Source organism: Schistocerca nitens, chromosome 11 (assembly GCF_023898315.1).
Source record: "Schistocerca nitens isolate TAMUIC-IGC-003100 chromosome 11, iqSchNite1.1, whole genome shotgun sequence".
In the NCBI taxonomy this organism is placed as follows: domain Eukaryota; kingdom Metazoa; phylum Arthropoda; class Insecta; order Orthoptera; family Acrididae; genus Schistocerca; species Schistocerca nitens.
Genome location: NC_064624.1, coordinates 199310561 through 199326515, shown reverse-complemented (window position 1 = coordinate 199326515; position 15955 = coordinate 199310561). Strand labels below are relative to the sequence as shown.

General features: G+C 46.1%; 1 protein-coding gene and 1 non-coding gene across 2 annotated transcripts in view; one reads left to right on the top strand and one right to left on the bottom strand.

Moving 5' to 3' along the window:
- LOC126213571 (translation initiation factor IF-2-like) overlaps nucleotides 1-15955 on the top strand; it is a 156370-nt gene that overhangs the window by 27312 nt on the left and 113103 nt on the right. The window lies entirely within an intron of this gene.
- On the bottom strand, nucleotides 15579-15653 carry Trnas-cga (transfer RNA serine (anticodon CGA)). Its single transcript has one exon. It is a non-coding gene; the product is annotated as a tRNA-Ser (tRNA).

Sequence of the window (15955 nt, the reverse complement as noted above, 5' to 3'; positions counted from 1 at the left end):
TCCAAAAGGGACAAATAAAAATAGACATATCTTATGTTCACTAAAATCATACTCGAAGTCATGTACAGCAAAAGAGGAAACGATTCAGGTTAAAAGTTCGACGTTTAACTTAGAATTTTAAAGACATCCGAAAGGATATTTGTCTAATGGGCTATGTACATCATGCACTCTGGTGATGTGTGGTTCAAATGGCTCTGAGCACTATGGGACTTAACTTCTGAGGTCATCAGTCCCCTGGAACTTAGAACTACTTAAACCTAACTAACCTAAGGACATCACACACTTCCATGCCCGAGGCAGTATTCGAACCTGCGACCGTAGCGGTCGCGCGGTTCCAGACTGTAGCGCCTAGAACCGCTCGGCCACACCGGCCGGCGTCTATAGTGACAATGTGGGCAAGTAATAGTGTGCACAAACTTATAAAGTTAATACAGGCAGTACTTGTGCTACTGCTAACACTAATATTGATAATAATAATGACAATAATTACGATTATTATACTGGCAGATACAAAAATAATTTTTAGGCCTACAAAATAGATCTTATCTGATATCGGGAAGAAAGAGACTTTAAGAAGACTGGTCCACTTAAGAAACCTGGGAAATAAGAAGGATCTGGTTGGAAAGAAGGATGTACAGGGGTAGCGAGTGCGTGAACTGCAACGCCTATATACACTCCTGGAAATTGAAATAAGAACACCGTGAATTCATTGTCCCAGGAAGGGGAAACTTTATTGACACATTCCTGGGGTTAGATACATCACATGATCACACTGACAGAACCACAGGCACATAGACACAGGCAACAGAGCATGCACAATGTCGGTACTAGTACAGTGTATATCCACCTTTCGCAGAAATGCAGGCTGCTATTCTCCCATGGAGACGATCGTAGAGACGCTGGATGTAGTCCTGTGGAACGGCTTGCCATGCCATTTCCACCTGGCGCCTCAGTTGGACCAGCGTTCGTGCTGGACGTGCAGACCGCGTGAGACGACGCTTCATCCAGTCCCAAACATGCTCAATGGGGGACAGATCCGGAGATCTTGCTGGCCAGGGTAGTTGACTTACACCTTCTAGAGCACGTTGGATGGCACGGGATACATGCGGACGTGCATTGTCCTGTTGGAACAGCAAGTTCCCTTGCCGGTCTAGGAATGGTAGAACGATGGGTTCGATGACGGTTTGGATGTACCGTGCACTATTCAGTGTCCCCTCGACGATCACCAGTGGTGTACGGCCAGTGTAGGAGATCGCTCCCCACACCATGATGCCGGGTGTTGGCCCTGTGTGCCTCGGTCGTATGCAGTCCTGATTGTGGCGCTCACCTGCACGGCGCCAAACACGCATACGACCATCATTGGCACCGAGGCAGAAGCGACTCTCATCGCTGAAGACGACACGTCTGCATTCGTCCCTCCATTCACGCCTGTCGCGACACCACTGGAGGCGGGCTGCACGATGTTGGGGCGTGAGCGGAAGACGGCCTAACGGTGTGCGGGACCGTAGCCCAGCTTCATGGAGACGGTTGCGAATGGTCCTCGCCGATACCCCAGGAGCAACAGTGTCCCTAATTTGCTGGGAAGTGGCGGTGCGGTCCCCTACGGCACTGCGTAGGATCCTACGGTCTTGGCGTGCATCCGTGCGTCGCTGCGGTCCGGTCCCAGGTCGACGGGCACGTGCACCTTCCGCCGACCACTGGCGACAACATCGATGTACTGTGGAGACCTCACGCCCCACGTGTTGAGCAATTCGGCGGTACGTCCACCCGGCCTCCCGCATGCCCACTATACGCCCTCGCTCAAAGTCCGTCAACTGCACATACGGTTCACGTCCACGCTGTCGCGGCATGCTACCAGTGTTAAAGACTGCGATGGAGCTCCGTATGCCACGGCAAACTGGCTGACACTGACGGCGGCGGTGCACAAATGCTGCGCAGCTAGCGCCATTCGACGGCCAATACCGCGGTTCCTGGTGTGTCCGCTGTGCCGTGCGTGTGATCATTGCTTGTACAGCCCTCTCGCAGTGTCCGGAGCAAGTATGGTGGGTCTGACACACCGGTGTCAATGTGTTCTTTTTTCCATTTCCAGGAGTGTAATACAGTAAGTGTCTGGCGCAGTTGTTAGATCGGTTACTGCTCCTTCAATGGCAGGTTATCAAGATTGAGTTTAAACGTGGTGTTACAGTCGACGCACGAGCAATGGGACACAGCATCTCCGAGGCAGCGATGAAGTGGGGATTTTCCAGTACGACCATTTCACGAGTGTACCGTGGATATCAGGCATCCGGTGAAACATCAAATCTCTTCTGACATCGCTGCGGCCGGAAAAAGATCCTGCAAGAACGGGACCAACTACGACTGAAGAGAATCGTTCAACGTGACAGAAGTGCAGCCCTTCCACAAACTGCTGCAAATTCCAGTCCTGGGCCTTCAACGAGTGTCAGCGTGCAAACCTTTCAACGAAACATCATAGATATGGGCTTTCGGATCCGAAGGCCCACTCGTGTACCCTTGATGACTGCACGACAGAAAGCTTTACGCCTCGCCTGGGCCCGTCAACACCGACATTGGACAGTTGATGACTGGAAACATCTTGCCTGGTCGGACGAGTCTCGTTTCAAATTGTATCGAGCAGATGGACGCGTACGAGTATGGAGACAACTTCATGAAACCATGGACCCTTTATGTCATCAGACGATTGTTCAAGCTGGTGGAGGCGCATTAAATTCGAAGCCGGCAGTGGTTTAATTTAGATAAACTTTTTAGGCCATACTTGTGGCTGGTTGTTGCTTACGTAACAAACCTTGTAAATATACTAGAGCCACGGTTCTCAGGTCCGATTTTGACAACAGTAATGCAAGAAGAAATTAATTTTTTTCGAAGAAGTGTCCAAAACACGACAGACTTCAGGACGAAAATATAGAAGGCTTTCAAGCGGCAAGTGGAGAAAAATGTTCGCCGACAAACAGGGGAAATAGCAGAGTGAGGTCGCACCAGTGATTAAGAGGGGTAGTAGGAGTAATCCATCGAACTACAGACCTATATCATTGCGGTCGGTTTGCAGTAGGGTTTTGGAGCATATACTGTATTCAAACATTATGAATCACCTCGAAGGGAACGATCTATTGATACATGTGGTGTCACAGCCAGACACCACACGTCCTAGGTGGTAGCTTAAATCGGCCGCGGTCCTGTAGTACATGTCGGACCCGCGTGTCGCCACTGTGTGATCGCAAACCTAGCGCCACCACACGGCAGGTCTAGAGAGACTGACTCGAACTCAGCCCAGTTGTACGGACGACAGAGATAGCGACTAGACGTACGAAGCCTTTCTCTCTCATTAGCCGAGAGACAGAATAGCCTTCAGCTAAGTTAATGGCTACGAACTAGCAAGGCGCCATTAGCCTTACAGTGATTGTAATTAGAGTCTCACTTGTGTTCACCATAGAGATGTACAAGAAGAAATTAAAGATAAGTATATGAGAAGCTCCATTCTTTTCTTCATAGCATTAATTACGTATCCTGTTTCAGTACTTCACGCCCGTCTGCGTTAGTCTCGCGTGCCCTTTAAGCCACCTCTATTTACAAGGTGTTGGCCCAGCTGCCGACACATCAATACATAATCAGCATGGATTCAGAAAACATCTTTCTTGTGCAACGAAGTAATGGCCGCTATCGACACGGGATTTCAAGTTGATTCCGTATTTCTGGATTTCCGGAAAGCTTTTGACACCGTTCCTCACAAGCGACTTCTAATCAAGCTGCGGGCCTATGGGGTATTGTCTCAGTTGTGCGACTAGATTCGTGATTTCCTGTCAGGAAGGTCGCAGTTCGTAGTACGCAGTTCGTAGTAATAGACGGCAAATCATCCAGTAAAATTGAAGTGATATCAGGTGTTCCCCAGGGAAGCGTCCTGGGACCTCTGCTGTTCCTGATCTATATAAATGACCTGGGTGACAATCTGAGGAGTTCTCTTAGGTTGTTCACAGATGATGCTGTAATTTACCGTCTAGTGAGGTCATCCGAAGACCAGTATCAGTTGCAAAGCGATAGAGAAAAGATTGCTGTATGGTGTGGCAGGTGGCAGTTGACTCTAAATAACGAAAAGTGTGAGGTGATCCACATGAGTTCCAAAAGAAATCCGTTGGAATTCGGTTACTCGATAAATAGTACAATTCTCGAGGCTGTCAATTCAACTAAGTACCTGGGTGTTAAAATTACGAACAACTTCAGTTGGAAAGACCACATAGATAATATTGTGGGGAAGGCGAGCCAAAGGTTGCGTTTCATTGGCAGGACACTTGGAAGATGCAACAAGGCCACTAAAGAGACAGCTTACACTACACTCGTTCGTCCTCTGTTAGAATATTGCTGCGCGGTGTGGGAGCCTTACCAGGTGGGATTGGCGGAGGACATCGAAAGGGTGCAAAAAAGGGCAGCTCGTTTTGTATTATCACGTAATAGGGGAGAGAGTGTGGCAGATATGATAAGCTAGTTGGGATGGAAGTCATTAAAGCAAAGACGTTTTTCGTCGCGGCGAGATCTATTTACGAAAATTTTCACCAACTTTCTCTTCCGAATGCGAAAATATTTTGTTGAGTCCAACCTACATACGTAGGAATGATCGTCAATCTAAAATAAGAGAAATCAGAGCTCGAACAGAAAGGTGTCACTATAGACACCCAAATCATTTTAATACTGTATTTGGGCAACAAAATAACTGATGACGGCCGAAATAGAGAGGATATAAAATGTTGACTAGCAATGGCAAGAAAAGCGTTTCTGAAGAAGAGACATTATTAAACATCGAATGTAGATTTAAGTGATAGGAAGTTTTTTTCTGAAAGTGTTTGCCTGGAGTGTAGCCATGTATAAAAGTGAAACATGGACAATACGCAGATTAGACAAAAAGAGAAGCTTTCGAAATGTGGTGCTACAGAAGAGTATTGAAGACTGGTTGGGTAGATCAGGTAGTTAATAAGGATGTGCTCAAGAGAGTTGGGGAGACAAGAAATCTGTGGCACAACTCGACCAAAAGGAGGGATTAATTTATAGGACACATTCGTAGACGTCAAGGGATCGCCAATTTAGAACTGGAGGGAAGTGTGCGGGGTAAAAATCGTAGAGGGAGACTAAGAGATTAATATAGTAAGCGGATGGGGAAGGATGTTGGTTGCATTAGGTACTGGGAGATGAAGAGGCTTGCACAGCATAGAGTAGTATGGAGAGCTGCATCAAACCAGTCTCAGGGCTGAAGACCACAACAACAACCTATTCATCCAGTATTTGGGAATCAGAGCACTTAACGATTTCCAATAAACTTTGCACATAATTTCAAACCTTTCGCAAACTTGTCGTTTACTTGCTTAAAGTCAGATATTAAACATATAAACTGATTTGTAAAGTAAAAAAAAAAAGGTTCAAATGGCTCTGAGCACTATGGGACTTAACTTCTGAGGTCATCAGTCCCCTAGAACTTAGAACTACTTAAACCTAACTGACCTAAGGACATCACACACATCCATGCCCGAGGCAGGATTCGAACCTGTGACCGTAGCGGTCGCGCGGTTCCGGACTATTGTGACTAGAACAGCTCGGCCAATCCGGCCGGCTTTGTAAAGTAATCAGACGTTTGAAACTTTTGCACGTTTAATTTCGATTGTTCAAAGAACCGATGCTAGTGGTTTTCTGGAGAAAACAGAAAGGAGTGACGCGAAAAGGAAGTATTCTCGTGTTATGCGGCAGGGAGCTGAGGCACGCACGCGGAGGCGCCAACTCGCTTTGCTGCCACTCGTCAGCTGAGGATGAAAGCGAAAGGCTCGAAACGACACGGGTAAACAACGCGGGGGAAGTAATTTACAACTCGCCGCTTTCCTCCGTACTCTCTCCCTGTGCGTCTGTCTAGCAGTAGAGTTACAAAACAGACCGGAGGGCTTTACGTCACCCCGATAGGAGGTTCGTTTCCTACCGGAACTCTCCGCACATTTGACACAGTAAACATACAGGGGATAGGCAAAATAACTGTGAACAACTGTGGTTTATTAATAAGGGGTTGGACCCCATTTGCCCGTAATACAGCTGCGATTCTTCTCGGAATACTGGCATATATCGATTGCAGTGGAATGTTATGCCACTCTTCGATCAGAACGTAACTCCTGTGACGAAGGAGGCAGAAATCTGCTCCGGAGTGTGGGCTCCAATACCGCCCACAAGGGTTCCATAATGTTAGAGTCCGGGGAATGTGCTGGCCACGGAAGCCGCTGCAGTTCAGTTGGAGGCTCCTCATATCACGAGTGCATTGTCGTCCTGAAATATGGCATCATTGTTTCAATCATGGGGTGCACGTCATCACCTAAAATATTGACACAGACCAACAAAATGAAATCAATATAATTAAAACAGTTGCTAATAATAATGGATATAAACCCACAATAATAGAAAAACTCCACAACAAAATGCAGACAAAAACCACAGATCCACTTCACAGCAGTCACTTCAAGCCAAATCAGTGTGCCACTGAAGCCAAACCTAAATATGCTACTCTCCCATACATAGGCCCACTTTCATACCAAATAGCAAACTTATTTAAAAAGAAGAAAAATATCACAATCAGCTTTTCCACAAATAATAAATTGCAACAAAAAGTAATCCATGATGTAAATACCTCCAAGAGTCCCTACCATAAATCAGGAATATACAAACTCAAATGTGATACATGCCCAAAATTCTACATCGGACAGACAGTCAGAAGTTTTGAAATCAGATACAAAGAACATATTGATGCTCTAAGACTTGGTAACTTGAACAAATCAGCATTTGCAGCCCATATTGCTGAAGAAAACCATTCAGTGGGAAACATTGAGGACAACTTAAAAATTTTGCATCTAGCAGAAAAAGGAGCCACTATGAATATATTAGAAGAATTAGAAATACACACACACACACACAAACAGCACCCCAGACTATACCCTTAACGAACAAACAGAGTTAGCTAACACCCCTTTCCTGAAAAATTTCCAAAAATTACTTTCCAGCCTCCAAAGCAAATGATATTAGTACACCTATCTGCAGATCAAGTAGCAAATTTATATATTACTATAATTCTCATTATGCTAAATGTAATTAAAGAATATACTATTTTACGTATACAGTTCTAAAAATATATTAAAAACTTTATAATTAATTTAGCAATATCAACTCAAAAATTCAATGTCTCTGTACTAATGTAAAAGGCATTACAGTTGTGTAAATGACTATATGTCCTTTCCAAACATAGGACATCATCGTCAAATGTTACGATATATCATAGCATCTGTGATACTCATATGTTTGTAAGCTCTTTGTATGTATTGAAACGTGGTGCGTAGTAGAAATCTTCTCAGTGACAAATCTAAACTGTTCAGTGAGAACAATTTACGTGTGCAAGAATAAGAATGCAGTCGGAATGCATTTACATCTGCTGGACAAATGTTATGAAAACAAACACTCGCAACCGACATTTCACGTAAGTCACATGCAACGAAAATCTGTAACGCAACCATTTGTGTGTGGCGTGTTCATAATTACGTATTATTTATATTTTAGGACAATTAATCTGTAAAAACACACCACATATTATAAAGAAAGCGTGTAAACCGTCTGAGGATGAATCACAACGATTCGAAACCGGTAACGGTATCCTTTGAATAAAGGAACTGAAAGTAAATTTGTGGCTGGTTGCTGTCCTAACACGATCAACATTTTGTCTTCAGACAACAGCCACGGTCTCCATCATGTCATCATATGACAAAATGGCATTCACTCAATCGTTGACACCGAGCGAGGTGACGCAGTGGTTAGACACTGGACTCGCATTCGGGAGGACGACGGTTCAATCCCGCGTCCGGCCATCCTGATTTAGGTTTCCCGTGATTTCCCTAAATCGCTCCAGGCAAATGCCGGGATGGTTGCTTTCAAAGGGCACGGCCGACTTCCTTCCCCATCCTTCCCTAATCCGATGAGACCGATGACCTCGCTGTCTGGTCTCCTTCCCCAAAAACAACCCAACCCGCCCCCCCCCCCCCGTCCCCCAATCATTGGCTGTAACACGGCCTTTGAGAGTAATGATGGGATCAGCAGGATACCGTGATATGGCTGCCCAGACCATCACACTTTCACCTCAATGCTTAACCGTTGGAATCAAGCAATCAGGATTGCAGGCTTCCTTTGACGTTCTGCAGACGTACAGCAGGCCCGATGTTGGAAATAACGAAAACGTTCACTCGTCGGATAGTATGACGTGTTCCCACTGATCAGCCGTCCAGGGTTCATGTTTCTGACATCATGTTTTACGCTTTTTTGCGTTGTTACTAATGGTTTCGGTATAGTAGCTCGTCAATGAATATGGAGTTCTCGGCGGACAGGTCGATAGATAAGGGGATGGAGAGAGAAAGGAGGCAGACAGAGGATGGAGGAGGAAATAAACTGGGAGGGGGGAGGAGGAATAGGAGATGGACAGATGAGGAAGGAGAACAGCGAGAAGTGGAGCAGCAGATGGATCAGGAGAGGTGAGTAGATGTACAGAGGAAGAAGGAGGATGTGGAGAGAGGGGAAGGATCGGATGGACGAACAGAGGGGGGGGGGAGGAGTAGCAGGTGGATGAGTAGTTGGTCAGAGAGAGAGGGGAACGAGGATATGGACGGGGCAGGTGGAGATGGATAAAGAGTCGGAGGCGAAAGAGGTGGGCGGACAGAGATGTACCAATAGAAGACTAAAGTAAATACATGCCCAGGCATTGCCGGGTGCTCAGATAGTATTTAAATTATTCGTTCTCGTTCATCAAGTGACCAAGAGATGGTGCAGTGGTTAGCACACTGGACTCGCACTCGGGAGGACGACGGTTCAAACCCGCAGCCAGCCAGCCTGGTTTAGATTTTCTGTGGTTTTCCTAAATCGCTTCAGGCAAATGCCGGGATGGTTCATCTAAAGGACGGGGCCGACTTCCTTCCCCATCCTTCCGTAATCCGATGGGACCTCGCTCTTCGGTCCCTTCCCTCCAAACCAACCATCCAACCATCATCATCAAATATGGTTCAAATGGCTCTGAGCACTATAGGATTTAACATCTGTGGTCATCAGTCCCCTAGAACTTAAAACTACCTAAACATAACTAAGCTAAGGACATCACACACATCAATGCCCGAGGCAGGATTCGAACCTGATACCGCAGCGGTCACGCGGTTCCAGACTGAAGCGCCTAGAACCGCGCGGCCACACCGGTCGGCCAACCATCAGCAAGTGAAACCAGTATTAGTCTTTCTGTCCATTCAGCTGGCCAGTCTGAGTGTAGTTTTTACGTGGTTGTCCCACACTACTCTACGCCAATGCCTGGCTGGTCAACCATTCAGCTAACAAATGATTACAAAAACTTCTCGCGAATAAACAGGACGATTGCGGAGGGGGTGGGACTACTTGTGGTGAACAAATTACTCTCCGCCACACTCCTGCCTGGTGCTCGCGAAGTGCCCTACGTCAGAGTGGATAAAGGAGAAAATAGGGAACCTTCACGGGTAGTGCATACCAGTGTGATGTTTCCACACGCGGTCAGCGACCTCGTATGTGGCGCATGAGTGGAGAAATGAAAAGTGCACGCTCGCTTGAGGTTTAATCGTGTGTCGTGACACGTACATAACAGAGCAACGACTATGATTCCGTCACGAACTGAGCGTGCCACGTACAGGGGGGAAATGGCAGTTGAAAAGCAGCCAGTTTTCGGTATTTTACACACGTAAAATCTACTTCAACCGTTCAGACAATTATAGATGGTCTACGGTCTCAAGCGGTGTGTGGCGGAGGGCGCAATTCGCGCCAAAGTCATATTTGCCCCCCCCCCCCCCCTCAACCCCTCTGTTCCACACGCGGATCGCGCGAGGGAAAAACGACTGAACGCCTCATTACAAGTTCTTATTTCCCTTATCTTTGAATGGTGATCATCGCTCGATTTGAAAGTTGGTGGTAATAATATATGCTCTACATCCTCGGCGAAGATCGGATTTCGGAATTTAGTGAGCAGCCCCTTCCGTTTAGTGCGTCGTCTATCTGCAAGTGTGTCCCACTTCAAACTTTCTGTGAGATTCGTAACGCTCTCGTGATGGCTAAATGTACCAGTCACGAATCTTGCCACTCTTCTTTGGACCTTTTCAATCTCTTGAATGAATGGTAAGGGTCCCATACAGACGAACAATACTCGAAGACTGGACGAACTACAGCATTGTAAGCAATTTCCTTTGTTGAAGGACTGCATCGCTTCAGGATTCTACCAATAAACATCAATCTAGAGTTCGCCTTGCCCGTTACTTGTATTATCTGATCATTCCATTTGAGATCATGTCGAATAGTCACGCCCGCATCTTGTGGTCGTGCGGTAGCGTTCTCGCTTCCCACTCCCGGGTTCGATTCCCGGCGGGGTCAGGGATTTTCTCTGCCTCGTGATGGCTGGGTGTTGTGTGCTGTCCTTAGGTTAGTTAGGTTTAAGTAGTTCTAAGTTCTAGGGGACTGACGACCACAGATGTTAAGTCCCATAGTGCTCAGAGCCATTTGAACCAATTTTTTTCGAATAGTCACACCCAGATAATTGACTGAAGTTACCGCTTCCAGAGACAGATCAATTATTTTGTACTCCTACATTAATGGGGATCTTTGCCTTGTTATACGCAGTAGGTTACACTTACTAATATTGAGAGATAACTGCCAGTCATTACACCACGCATTTATTTTCTGCAAATCCTCATTGATTTGTTCACAACATTCGTGTGATACTACTTTCCTGTAGACTACAGCATCATAGGCAAACAGTCGAATGCCGCTGTCAGTACCATCAACCAGATCGTTTATGTAAATCGTAAAAAGCAGCGGACCTATTACGCTACCCTGGGGCACACCTGATGTTTCGCTTGTTTCTACTGAAGGCTCCCCATTCAGGACGACATACTGCTCTCTGTCTGTTAGGAAATTTTCTATCCAACTGCATATGTCATCGGATAGACCGTAAGCGCGCACTTTTTGGAGCAAGCGACAGTGCAGAACTGAGTCGAACGCCTTTCGGAAGTCGAGAAAAATGGCATCGACCTGGGAGCCGGTATCTACAGCCTGTTGCATATCATGCACAAACAGGGCCAGCTGTGTCGGGGTCATTATTGAAATAACCCGTCTGTAAAATAGCAACGATGCCACGAGTCGGCTTAGAAGACAGACTGAAGTAAAGGCAAACCTATGTGTGAAGATTTTCCGGGTTTAGAAAAAGCTTTTGACAATTTGGCTGGAATAAACTCTTTGAAATTTTCAGTATAGCAGGGATAAAATACAGGGAGCTGAAGGAAGTTAGCAACTTCTACAGACTGCAGTTTTAAAGAGTAGAAGGACATGAAAGGGAAGCAGTACTTGAGAAGAGAGTTGTTGGATTGTTGTCTGCCCCCGATGTTATTTCATCTGTACACTAAGCAGTAAGGGAAACAAAAGAAAAATTTAGAGAAGGAATTAAAGTTTTGGGAAAACAAATAAAAGAAAATCTGAGTTGCGTGAAATGTATTCACAGTTGCGAATATGGACAGATATCAGATGTATAGCGAAATGAAGACAATGAAAATTTGTGCTGGGCCGGGCGGGACTCGAATCCAGATTTTCCTTGCATTCCGGCTACCCGAACACACTTCACGACCAGACCCAAACTTCCATATGTCGTCAGCCATGCGTCTACAACCTGAACTCGTGCAAGCATTGTGCGTATTTCTGTTCAGGGAGGCATGTTGCATGAAAGTCCCTGGCCCGATGTCGACGGATAAATACGATATTGTAGTGCCGGTGTTATTACACTACTGGCCATTAAAATTGCTACACCAAGAACGGGTATTCATTGGACAAATATATTATACTAAAACTGACACGTGATTACATTTTCACGCAATTTGGGTGCATAGATCCTGAGAAATCCGTACCCAGAACAACCACCTCTGGCCGTAATAACGGCCTCGATACGCCTGCGCATTGAGTCAAACAGACCTCGGATGGCGTGTACAGGTACACCTGCCCGTGCAGCTTCAACACGATACCACAGTTCATCGAGAGTAGTGACTGGCGTATTGTGACGAGCCAGTTGCTCGGCCACCATTGACCAGACGTTTTCAATTCGTGAGAGATCTGGAGAATGTGCTGGCCAGGGCAGCAGTCGAACATTTTCTGCATCCAGAAAGGCCCGTACAGGACCTGCAACATGCGGTCGTGCATTATCCTGCCGAAATGTAGGGTTTCGCAGGGATCCAATGAAGGGTAGAGCCACAGGTCGTAACACATCTGAAATGTAACGTCCACTGTTCAAAGTGCCGTCAATGCGAACAAGATAGGACCGAGACGTGTAACCAATGGCAGCCTATACCATCACGCCGGGTGATACACCAGTATGGCGATGACGAATACACGCTTCCAATGTGCGTTCACCGCGATGCCGCCAAACACGGATGCGACCATCACGATGCTGTAAACAGAACCTGGATTCATCCGAAAAAATGACGTTTTGTCATTCGTTCACCCAGGTTCGTCGTCCAGTACACCATGGCAGGCGCTCCTGTCTGTGATGCAGCGTCAAGGGTAACCGCAGCCACGGTCTCCGAGCTGATAGTCCGTGCTGCTGCAAACGTCGTCCAACTGTTCGTGCAGATGGTTGTCGTCTTGCAAACGTCCCTATCTGTTGACTCAGGGATCGAGACGTGGCTGCACGATCCGTTACAGCCGTGCGGATGCCTGTCATCTCAACTGCTAGTGATACGAGGCCGTTGGGATCCATCACGGCGTTCCGTATTACCCTCCTGAACCCACCGATTCCATATTCTGCTAACAGTCATTGGATCTCGACCAACGCCAGCAGCAATGTCGCGATACGATAAACCGCAATGGCGATAGGCTACAATCCGACTTTTATCAAAGTCGGAAACGTGATGGTGAAAGGTGGCTACACTGAGCCACAGCGCCAGAGATCGCTAGAGAGCATTGTTCCGCCGCCTCCACGGGAAGTGATTATTGAGATGTCGTAGTAGGCAGTGCTTGTCGAGGACTCGTGGTAGACAGTTCGTGTTCAGATGTGCTAGTAGAGAGTGCTTGCTGAGATGTGATACTGAAAAATTCTTGTTGAGATGTGGTAATAGCGAGTCGGTGTGGAGATATATTGTAATTATGAGAGTGATTTTGGTCAATATATGAAGGTAACGAAACTTGATTTATTTTTCATTATTTCCATGTTTTAAATAATGCGTCATTACAGGTTCAGTCAACAAAGCATCTGGCTTGTGTTCTTGTATTAGAGTGTAATTCTGGTTTTCTTGAGTAATTATGGTATTTTTATTTTCTTTAATTAATTCAGTATAAATGATATTTAAAATTTCTTGTGTTGTTGAAGAAGAACCGTGCCAGATGCGTACGTTGAGTTATACTTCCACACGCAGAACAGTTACACTTGTGCTTTGGTTTCGTAGGTTTTATAGTTGCTGGGGACTTAATTAATTAATTGTGTTAATGAAAATTTCCATTACATTCTTTGTTATTGTTCTAAGCAGTCAGATTGCGTAATAATAACAGTCAGGGCCAACCGTTACGAGACTTCGTAATCGGACAGACAGCTACTAAAGCAAAAACAAATTAAAATTATTTGCATTCAATATTTTTATTAAGCCCCCATGCAATGGTACGCATTTCTCCTCCTTACACGAGGCATCACAACAACGTTTCACCAGGCAACGCCGGTCAACTGCTGTTTGTGTATGAGAAATCGGTTGGAAACTTTGCTCACGCCAGCACGTTGTAGGTGTCGCCACCGGCGCCAACCTTGTGTGAATGCTCTGAAAAGCTAATCATTTGCATATCACAGCATCTTCCTCCTGTCGTTTAAATTTCGCGTCTGTAGCACGTCATCTTCGTGGTGTAGCAATTTTAATGGCCAGTAGTGTACAATTAAATACTTAGGGATTACAATTACGAATACCCTAAATTGGAACGATCACATAGGTAATGTTGAAGGTGAAGTAAACTCAAGACTAGGATTCATCGGCAGAACACTGAGAAAATGCAACAGGTCCACGAAAGAGCGTGCCTGCATCACGCTTGTCCATCCTCTTCTGAAATATTGCTGCGCAGTGTGGGATCCGCATCGGATAGTATCGACGGAGGACATCGAAAAAGTACAAAGAAGGGCAGCTCGTTTTGTATTATCGCGAAGTAGGAGAGATAGTGTCACAGACATGATACGTGAATTGGAGTGGCAGTCATTAAAACAAAGGCGTTTTTAATAATTTTTTCATAATGTGGGTCCACAGTCATAGTATATTTCTTTGAAGTCAGTACCGCCATTAGACTTGGTTATTTGCAGTGTTACATTTACACTTAATCATGATTTCGGCTTCAAAGTGCCATTGTCAAGTATTTTAAGTGTTATATAGTGCCTAAGATACGAAATTATGCCATCAAGTGTTTTAAGTGTTATACAGTGCCTAAGATACGACATTATGCCATCTTAGGCACTGTGTAACACTTAAAACACTTGATAATAAGTGTAAATGTAACACTGCGAATAAACAAGTCTGATGGCGGTACTGTCTTTAAAGAAAGACGTTCTCCGTTGCGACGGGATCTTCTCATGAAATTTCAATCACCAGTTTTCTCCTCCGATTGCGAAAACATTCTGTTGGCACCCACCTACATAGGGAGAAATGAACATCGCGATAAAATAAGAGCGGCTGGTCCCGGAGGAGGTTCGAGTCCTCCCTCGGGCATGGGTGTGTGTGTTTCTCTTTATGATAATTTAGGATAAGTAGTGTGTAAGCTTAGGGACTGATGACCTTAGCAGTTAAGTCCCATAAGATTTCACACACATTGAACATTTTTTGATAAAATAAGAGAAATCGGGGCTCGCACAGAAAATTTTAAATGCTCGTTTTTCCCGCTCGCCGGTCGAGATTGGAACGGTAGAGAGACTGCTTGAAGGCGGTCCATTGAACCCTCTGCCAGGCACTTTATTGTGAATAGCAGAGTCATCACGTAGATTTAGATGTGGTCTCATTAATGTCTATATGCCTATGTGGAGAAGCCACTGGCGCCTGCTTTGGCATGCGGTGTGGGACTAAGTGAAGTGGCTCAGTGAGAGGGACAGGGTGCAAGTAGCAGAAGCAGAGGCAGGAGTTGGGCAGCGGCGTCGGCTGGGCGGCAGCGGCGGGCGAGCTGAGGAGAAAGTCTGGCCGCCGCTGCCAAGGTCTGTGGACGGGCGCCACGAAGCAACGCAAGTCCAGCGCTCTCCTCTCTCCCCGTACAGTCTACATCGCCTCTCATCAGCTGCAAAGACTGCCGTTTCACTTCAGAAAACTAATGTGTTATTCTAATTGCGATTCATAGTTCCATTGGATATGCAAGCAGGGATGTACGATTCCGGGTCGTTACACGCATTGTTGACGATATCTGGAAGTTTGGGACTGACATCCGGCATTTTTGGTCTGGAATGAGATTTTCACTCTGCAGCGGAATGTGCGCTGATATGAAACTGCCTGGCAGATTTAAACTGTGTGCCGGGCCGAGACTCGAACTCGGGACCTTTGCCTTTCGCGGGCAAGTGCTCTACCAACTGAGCTACCCAAGCACTTGACCGCAAAAGGCAAAGGTCCCGACTTCGAGTCTCGGTCCGGCACACATTTTAAATCTGCCAGGAAGTTTCATATCAGCGCACACTCCGCTGCAGAGTGAAAATCTCACCCTGGAAACGTCCCCCAGGCTGTGGCTAAGCCATGTCTCCGCAATATCCTTTCTTTCAGGAGTGCTAGTTCTGCAAGGTTTGCAGGAGAGCTTCTGTGAAGTTTGGAAGGTACGAGACGAGATACTGGCAGAAGTAAAGCTGTGAGGACGGAGCGTGAGTCGTGCTTGGGTAGCTCAGATGGTAGAGCAC